The sequence below is a fragment of the Haemaphysalis longicornis genome, unplaced genomic scaffold, assembly GCF_048455015.1.
Source record: "Haemaphysalis longicornis isolate Haplotype H1 unplaced genomic scaffold, Haemaphysalis longicornis Haplotype H1 scaffold_1, whole genome shotgun sequence".
NCBI lineage: Eukaryota > Metazoa > Arthropoda > Arachnida > Ixodida > Ixodidae > Haemaphysalis > Haemaphysalis longicornis.
The window spans coordinates 146,361,750-146,371,370 of NW_027526203.1; the positions used below are offsets into that span (position 1 = coordinate 146,361,750).

The window sequence follows — 9,621 nt, forward strand, 5'->3', positions numbered from 1 at the left end:
CAACTTTAGCCGGAATCAGAACACCTTTGGACCATAGTATGGGTTGCAAGCTAAGTCTGGCACAAAAGTTTTTTTTATCGTATTACATACATAATACTGCAAATATAATAGACTGCGCCATATGCGCAAGTATCAGATGGCCAGTCTTCTATTCTTGCCTTCCGGCACCAAACGTAATTCATCATGCATGTTCAAGATAGAGGTCAAAAGATGCCGAAAGCATTTTGTCCGGTCAAAGGATGCGACAGGTGCGCTGTTGAATTTATCCTGGTGCTACTGTTCGAAATTTTTTTTCCGACATCACATGTCTTTGTGGCATTCCACGTGATCACCTCGAAAATATAACCAACATCTCACTGCGGCAGTCAACATTTCGTAGAACCTTTCAGCCCACATGCTTTGCACTGCAATCACGGCTTTACACCGGATGAAACTGAGCATAGCACGCCGAGTCAGAGGAAATATTTATTTAGCTTCCAACATAAATATTGCAGCTGGTGGTATGAGAGGGGGAGGGGGGGGGCGAAGTGCGAAGACCATATCAGCTTCAGCATATACGTCGCTCAGCGGCTTCAGCTCCCACAGGCAAGCGCAGGAGATCGCAGGAAATTGCTTTTCAACCCACCCTTGCTTCCCGGTGGGAGTTGGCCGTGGCCGAACTCCGCTGTAAAAAAGGAAAAAAAGAATGGGTGAGATATGTGCACGCTATGAGCAAAAACAAATGATCTATAAGAAGAGCCAAGCTAACCTGCAATGGGGCAGTGATTCTAGTGCAATAGCAAAACGCGCGTTATAAAATATCACGGGAATGTTTCGTCAATACAATGGGGTGTTCTCGGGACTAATTTTGATTATTTATAACTACGCTTGAAATAATCATGCCGGATGCGGCCAGCAAAACGAAATGGTGAAATGGCGGTCAGGACACTTAGTTCAGCTATAAAAATATGTTTTCTACGTACTAAGGAAGTTTATGCATACCTGAAGGGGAAAAAGGACATAGAAGTGAAATTGAAAAAAAATCACTAGGTAAAGGATAAAATAAACAAACAAATTTCGAGTCTACGTGCTTTTGCAACGGAAATTGAGTCCTAAATGTATGGTCGGTGTGAAATTACGTATGAACAGATTGCGAAATAATCGAGTTCTTTTGAAAGCAGTGCAACTGATACTTATCCTTTTTTTTTTTTTTTTTTTGGTGAGAAGAGGAGGAGGGTGTGTTCAGGCGCCGATCACGTCCCTCAGCACCATCGTCACACGACCCATCGCCTCTTCGTTCCAGTGCACCATGTCCAGCCGCCGGTCCGACCCCATCCGCCTGTAAATGTGTCAGTGTTGATTACACTACAACCAATGTAGCCGGGACAACTTACCGCTCGTACAGGCAATAGCGGACACGACGTCTGCCTAGCACAAAGAGGCGATGGATTTCAAGAGCAACAACTCCGTCTGCGTGAAAGTAGCGCAACGAACAGGTTATTCTCTGCCGCAAACTGTCGTAAAGAGAGACATAGTACCCATAGTCAGCCCGAGGATCCACGCATTCACGGCATTCAGAATTCGCCAGTGGGAGCTGGACCGCGCAGCGCGGGCCACCGGCGGCAGCGTCATCACGACAACACCACATCCGCGTCCGAGTAACAGCGCCAATACGACCTCCAAATCCGCAATCAATTGGTACGCGTCGTCCATGGTTCTGGCCTGTGAAAAAAAGAAGAATGAAAATGGCAGTGTTGATGCAGAAATTCTGAGCATACCCTTAGCTCAGAGGCAGAATTGCATCTGTTGCATGTGCATACCAGACGCAGGTCGTTGGTGCCGATCATCAGGACGACCCTGGGCTCCATGTGGCGGAGGTTTCTCAGGCAACTAATTACGCGGGACACGGACACTTCTGTGTACGGAGTATTCGGTGCCATTTATATTTTTGTGATGGGTATAAATTTGTCTCCACAAATCCTTTGATTCTGTTCTTCGCGTTTCCGTTGATTTCGTTCTCGTTCATGGCGTTTTTTGTTCTGTTCACAGTAAGTCACTATACGGCAGGTTGCTTCGTTTTTACCTCTGTTCATCACTTTGCACCTCAGCATGTCACGGGTTTTCGGTCCACACGCTTCCATGTTATAGATTTATTATGATTATTATTTTTGTGAGGCCACCTGTCTTTTCTTTTTTTACCAGTGAAATCTCTATTCACGGTGCTGTCGCTGCCCTACACCTGTGTCAGGCTGAACTTCCAAAGGCAGCTGGCTATCCCTCTTGTTCTTGTGTTCCTCTCCCTTGCTTCTGATTCCACTTATCCTAACCTTTCAACAGGACGTAGGTGCTGGAGGAGCGAACTAACTTGCTTCCAGATGTAGAGAACAATAGCGCCGTCTGAGTAAAGAGTTCTGCCAAAACGCTAGCTTTGGTCACGCCGGGTGAAACGAATCGGCCAAGATTGAGGGTCGGACACTTGGCGACACGCGACGATGTTTTCTTGTTTTATTTTTATTTGGCGGGGGGGAAGGTAAATATACGCTGCTGTTAGGTTGTATGGGGGTTGTTTTCCACGGCGGTTTTCCACTTGCTCATTCATCAACAACACCCTCGACGTATGCACGGCGGCAATGTTGGCTTCTCTGTCGACGCCAGAACATGCTGCTCAGAATTATTATACATATAAAAAAAAAGATCGAAACACGCGACACCATCAACTAAAGCCTTTCTGCGTTTGTTTGGCCTGCTTGCTTTGGTAGTTTCTCTCTTGGTCGGAAGGCAGAATACTAACCCATTAGCGGGAACACCGAACAGATTTTTTTTTTTTTCCATTTTCAAATGCGATTATAACTACTTATAAGCTCCCGTTTCGAGTCAGTGCTCACCCTTGTTGCGTTCTTCCTTAGCTCGTGCGTGGTAGCTCATACCAGAAGCTGCGTACAGCATTGTGGAGGCTACATCGTTGTGAACAGTCCGCCTAATGCACCGTGAAGGGGGCTTAGGGCCAGGTGGAACCGCCAGGCCCCTGCGGCTTTCCTTCACGGTGAGTTAGGCGCACGCAGCTTCTTGTATGAACTCTAGGCAGGACACCGGTAGTCAACACGGTAAACAGTGTTTTTTTTTTTTTTACTTCAAGAAAAAAAGAATTCTCGCTGCACATAAATTGGGAAAAGCTGAACCTGCCGAGCCTACAAGCACCCCCCACCCTCCCTTCCACAATACCGTAGCGAATTCACCTCCGCAACCCACGACACCCCCCTCCCTATCTGAGGAAGTCCCTCTGAATGGGAGCCTGGTCGCGGCTCTTTGTAGTTGTTTGCTGATGGCGTTTTGAAAGTGTTTGAGAGGAGAAGGATGACTTTATTTGAGAAAGGAGGCCAAGCGGCCCTGTTGTGGGATCTGGGAATATGGGCAGGGGAAGATGGTTCGAATAAACCGTTGTTATGGCACTTCGATTGTTCACTTCAGCACAATATGTCCGTGGTACCATAGCTATGAGAATAGCTATGGCATATAGCGAATTGTTTGGGCCGCTCGGCGTTCTTCCTTCCACTTTCTACAGGGTTGCCTTTTATTCAAAAAGAAAAAAAAAAACACTGTATAGGAAGACTGCTACGTCGTAGCTTCACTCTCCAGGTAGAAATCAAAGCCTAAATTTAGGAAAGTATTGTTGTATTTTATGTTGATACCGTTGTTCAGAGTTTATTTTACCGAGCATATATACACTTGCGGAGAAGCTAATTTCCAATTTCCACTTTGTTTTGAATGAATCGTTTCATTGAACAAGACAACTGATAGTATCTCCCAAACAGCTTGTTGACATTGCCACATCGATGTGGGTGGGGAGGGGGGGGGGGGCTTTTCTATTTTAGATGCGAAGCATCTCTTGCTCGGGTCTATGTCCCGCGGCGTCGGCGTCCGCACTCTACTATAAAAAAAATACTTAGGCCATGCCCGGTTTCGAACCCACGACTCTCTGGCCGCAACGGGAGGTACGCGGCGCTCTACGGCGCTCCACGGCCGCAGAGCGCTCTACGGCGCTCTGCGGCCGTGGCGGCTCAGTGGACGGGGCCGGGCTTTCCCGTTTCACCTTGTAGTGAGCAAGATCTAATTAGTCGTGGTGCAAGGGACGCGTGTGGGACTGGACGGGCATACCCTAGCATAGGTTCAAATCGTGCACCTAACCTTAGTTTTCGTAACATTTATTTTCTTTGCGCAAACGTTTTTACCACCACCAGTGGCGTAGCCAGGGGGGGAGGAGGTTTGGGGGGTTCAAACCCCCAGAAATTTTTATTGCTGGATGTTTTCTTGTCTTTCAAATGTGTTAAAATGTAATGTTGAATGTTGTCCTGTAAAAACTACCAATTATATACACCATTTTCCTTGCTAGAGCTGGGCGCCGCCATTTGCTTTTTCTGACCAGACGCTAGCGCCGTCTATGAAGCGACCGCCGAAACCTCCGCGCTGGGCTGTTAAGTGCGCCGCTCTTGGCGTGCGTCTGCTCGGTATCCGTGCGTTACCGAGTGAACCGTAGTGGTTTGGCGTTAAGTTAGCGGTTGCAGTGCTTGTGTGTGTGTGTTCTGTTTTGTTTTCATCATCTGCGGACGGATTTTAGGTCCTAATTTACTGTCAGAGCGGGAAATTCCGACCCCGGCTGTTGCGAGCAGCAGTAGCAGTGTGGTGGTGGTGCCGGTGGTGCTCCGCAGTTCCGCGATGCACACGTACCGGTATGGCACCGACTGACATAGAAATCGATATCGGGGAGTAAATACGTGTTCTCAATGCCACCGTGCTTGTTATGTTCACCGATTAGTCATGTTTACGGAAGCGCCGACGTCGAATGCGGAGCGCGCACAGCATATGTGGGTCACGGTGATCCGTGCTCGCGATGGACTTTCGACGAGGCGATTGCTACGCTGTTGACATTGCAATGCAATATAACCTTTCTTAACTAGACTTATGACGGTTACTGACGAAACGAAATTACCTGGGCGGAAAAATAACATGACCGCACAACCAGTCAAATTACTATTCGAAGGTTGAAGCAAAAGGGTTGACATTCGGGAGAGTTAATATTGGTTGATCATGATCGTGATCATGATTGACCTAACTCTGCGCAGCGCATGTGGCCTGTCGCTCGGAGCCCACCTTTGTGAAACCGCTGCTTGCACCACAAGTGCTTCACGCGACCAGCAGTAACTGTTTTGTAATTGTAATACTTTAGATTCCGTGGCAACGCAAAAGGATTAGAAGCTTTTCCTTTGACCGCGTTGTGAACAGGTTGAGCTATTTTCCAAATGCAGCGTTCACGCGTATCTCGAGCTGCGTTTCCACATTTGGCTGCCTGCTTATCCTGCTATCGAGTGTGCGATGGAGAAAGTCATCCTTTCATATCGTTTGGCAGTGTAATGAGTTGGCCTGAAAAAAGTAAACAAAACGCCGTGATTTTAAAGGTTAGATTAGATGAAAAGGGGATTGTTTAATGCCAATCGGCTGTAATGACCAAACAATATATGGTATTTTAAATTGACTACAAGGAACCAGAAGTTATTGTAATGTTGTATTGTATCGGCGCTCGTGAAAGATCCCCAAGTGGTCAAAATTAACCCGCAGCCCTCCACTACGGCGCGCCTCATCACCCATGAAGCGTCGGGGCGTTAAACACCATAATGAATGAATCAATCAATAAACCAACCAATCAATGCTGTATTGTAAAGGATAAAGTTGCTTCTAACATTTCAGGGGGTTCCATTCTCTGTCGCAGCTTTGCGTGTGATAAATGAATTTTGCTCCGTCTGCTTGCCGTCCAAGTGCACCCAACAAACCCTGGAGTTGGTCGTTGGTACAAAGTCGTTGCGATTTATCAACGGAATCCACCGATACCTCAACTCGGTGTGCGTTGGGAAGCCATGCAGCAAAAACACGCAGCAACCGCACTGCATTTTCTCCAGGCAGTGTCGTGCACATGCGTGCTGTCAGCGACTGTTTCTCGCTTTCTCTGGTTGTTGCAATAACCCACCACCGCGCAGTGCTGACCAAGCGACGTTTGCGCCTTGAACGGCATCGCAGCATTGGCTAAAACAGTTGAAAGTTCCGCAAAAACTAAGAACGCGGTGCGAAATACTACTGAACTACGCAGCGTAGCACACCGCGCCGAGCGATGTTAACAGCCCAGCGCGCACCGGCAACGCTGGTCGGCCGCCGAGAGAACTGGTTTGAGAGTATTTTCCTCCTTTCCAGGCTGCTTATGGAAAATGGTGTATATATATATATATATATATATATATATACATACACACGCATTAGGGTTGGGACGCAACCCCCCCCCCCCCCCCCCCCGAAATAAATTTCTGGCTACGCCACTGACCACCACCATCGGCTATTTATGGTGCCATCACCCAGTCACCAAATTTTCCAGAGATTGCATTCGATCTGACAGGAATGAGCTAATCAGTAATTATATTGCATGTGCTCGGCTGAATGAAAATTTTCCGTCCAGCAACGGGGTCATTACAGCGCCAAGATCATGGCATAATTTTGCTCTGCCAACAAAGTTAGATGCCACCTTTCCCAGCAAACTGAGGTCACACGTGAGGTCGAACTGCAACAGTACAGGCACTGACACAGCTGTTTATTGGAGACAAAACTTCCAACGCCGCTGCCTCCATACAAACTTTGCTGCGCTTGGAATGTGAATAAAAAAAGAAAGCTGGCATACTCGGATGCAGGAGGCAGAGATTCACCAAAGCTGCTGCGAAGGAACTTTTATTGACCCTTGAAATACTCTCGGCTATGTAATGTTACAATAAGTTCATCAGAAGAAAGATGTGCTTGCCAATCAACGCGCAATGGTACACAAATTTCTTCACTTGCTTGAAATGAACAAGGTTACTGAACATTAACTACATGAAGGTTTTGCGAGAAGGGTGGGCTCTGCAACAGGGTCGGTAGTGACTTTTGTAACCTCATGGCAACCGCTACACTGGAATTTAAACTCCGACCAAAGGCCAATCCTTCGTTCCTCTTCAAACTCAAAGTGTCCTCCACCAGGAAAAGGGCACCGGTGTTCGCCAAGCTCTTGAGCAGCCTTCATGAGGTGGCCCACAGACACAACTCTTCTTCCACACACGCCTCCATTCTGTGCTGTCGGGACACTGACGTCCCTCTCAAAGGAAAGCTCTGGCAAAAGCTCCTCAATTCCAAGGCCGTCCCAGTAGTCAGCCATAGCTTCATGACTTGACGCAGACTGAGGTGATCTGCAATCAGCCGTGATGGTTGCAGTGTTGGTGTTCATCAGAGGCACTGCTTTGTGCATATTTTCAGCACGTTTTCTGTAAAACACAATGTCTCTTTACTACATGTGCACCAACAAAATGCATAGCAAGAAAAAACAAAATGTCAGGAAACATATAAATGTGCAAATAGGCGCTAGTGATGTGCGCATAGTTCCTAAAAAGTGGGAGTCATAAACCATGTGACACTCCTGCACTTTCTAACTATTCGTGGGGTGCTTGCCTCTGGAGATGAGCAATTACAAAGGACATAGTGTGAAAACACCTATAACTGCTCTTGTATACTGATAGCGTCTGCCTCAGGATGGTAGAAGCATATGCAGCTATTCACTCTTCCAGCCAGCTACAGAATGACACCAAGGCAATTGAACAAATTACATAACGAGAACTAGCAGGAGTTCGTACTGCCCACAGTTGGTTTGAGCGCATTTTTTAGTGGGTTAATATGCGGCAAGCTGTAATAATTCTACCACCTACATGTTGGTGTATCGGTTTTTTTTTGCTCATGTATCCCAACATAACCCACAAAGAAGGGCCTCAAATTGACATAAAACCCCAGACGTAACCCCATAATTGGGCAGAAAACCTGTATCGCCTAGTTCCCAGATAAAGAAAGGAGGAGCTTATGGATAAGGTGAACAAAAGAGCACTACAAAAAAGGCATTGTCTAGCGTTCCGTCCAGACGGAACGATAAGGAATGCTAATGTTGCGGAACGGCAGCTGTCACTAAAGTTCTGTTCAGGAGGAACGCAACTCTCCGTGAGAGCAATCTGTTGATTTTTATCCAACCGAACACACCGCTTCCTCACACCGCCAGGGTCGTTGTTAGTTAGTAATCACTATTTAGTAATTATAAATGGTCGGACTACCTCTAGCTAAGTACGGAAGGAACTCCAAGCTGCTACCCCAAGCCTGCTTGGCAACATGAAGAGAAAACAGTCTTTCTTGATATTTATGCAAAGGCAAAACCGCTTGAAAGTTAAAGTTGATTCATCAAAAGTAAACGGTTACAAAAAAATTTACAGACTAGCTTTGTGCAGCCATAGTCACTTATAATAATTACAGATTATCGGACGTAACCCTAGCGTTGGCTGCGTCGGCCTTGGCTTCAGTGAGCCGTAGCGGTTCAGCCGGTTGGGTAAAACCAAAATCGACTGCTCTAGCCAACTGAGTTGTAAGGCGGGCGTGAAGTATAGTTATTGCAAAAGTTCTAAATGCGTCAAAAAAAAAAAAGAAACAGAGCTCGGCAAGATTTCAACACCCAACTACAACGTCCGTAAGCAGAGGCGTAAGTACGACTATTTCACAACGCGTAGCTTTTACGGGTACGGCAGGAGCGAGTACGGCTATTTCACGACGCCTAGATGGTACGGCTACGGCAGCGACGACGGAGAGTTTTCAGGGCACGCCGGGGCGCGCGCCGGCGAGCGCGCCAGGTTAGTTCACGACGGGTGGTGGGGGGGGGGGGATTTCACGACGCCAGCGAGACGCCAACCATATATGGCTACCTTCTGCATTTTTACGGCCAGGCATTGGCGGCCGGGCCACATGCAATGGGAAGGGGCCGCGAATAAAAGTGCAAGCGGTGGCAGCAAGCGGTGGCTAGGCTCCGAATAACAAACCACCCAGAGCTTTTAGCATTGAAAGGTAAAACTAGCAGCCCCACGCCGGTCAAAATCGTGGTAAGAACTAAGCGCGCTTTTTCACATCCCCAACACATGCGAACCCTCATGCGGACCCTCATATTCCGCCAGAACACAACAAAGGCTGAACAGAAATAACACTCGCAGCGCGTTAGCGCGAGATTACGTGCAATGAACACAAAAAGAAAATCCTTACTTGCATGAGGAAGCTGCGGCCGCTCTCGCTTGCGCTCGGCGACTTTGTGATGCATTTTTAGGCCTTATCAAACGTTTTGGCGTTTTACGGGTGTTACCCATCGCAGATCACAAAACGTCGCACCGCTGTACTCCACCGGACAACGGCGGTGCAGAATGCCCAGAGATACCGAGCAAATTTGCTACCACCGAAGTTCGCACAGACCGCACGGCGTGGCGACAAAAACTGAACGAGTATCGGCCACAGAACAGGGAGGATTTTATCGGCAGTATCGGGTATCGGCACCACGACAAAGAAGAGGCGAAAAGTCTGGGGAGCCTGAATGTACCGCCTTGAGGCTCCCTCGAATAGTGCGTTTGGCCGCGCCATCGGTAGCAGAAAGCTGAAACGTAACAAAGTAGCTTTACAGTTTCGACACTGGATGGCGCCACATAAAACTGCAACGTTGTTATGGCTGTAAAATTGTCGCTACAGGAATAAAAAAGGGTTAATTGTACATTTACTTGGTAA

The 9,621-nt window shown here is 47.5% G+C and overlaps 1 long non-coding RNA gene across 1 annotated transcript; it reads right to left on the reverse strand.

Moving 5' to 3' along the window:
- Positions 1-265: 265 nt before the first annotated feature.
- Positions 266-9,346, reverse strand: LOC144166403 (uncharacterized). Its single transcript, XR_013321668.1, has 3 exons — positions 9,112-9,346; positions 1,374-1,449; positions 266-1,318 (listed from the first exon to the last, which is right to left on the reverse strand). It is a non-coding gene; the product is annotated as an uncharacterized LOC144166403 (long non-coding RNA).
- Between the last annotated feature and the right edge of the window lie 275 nt (positions 9,347-9,621).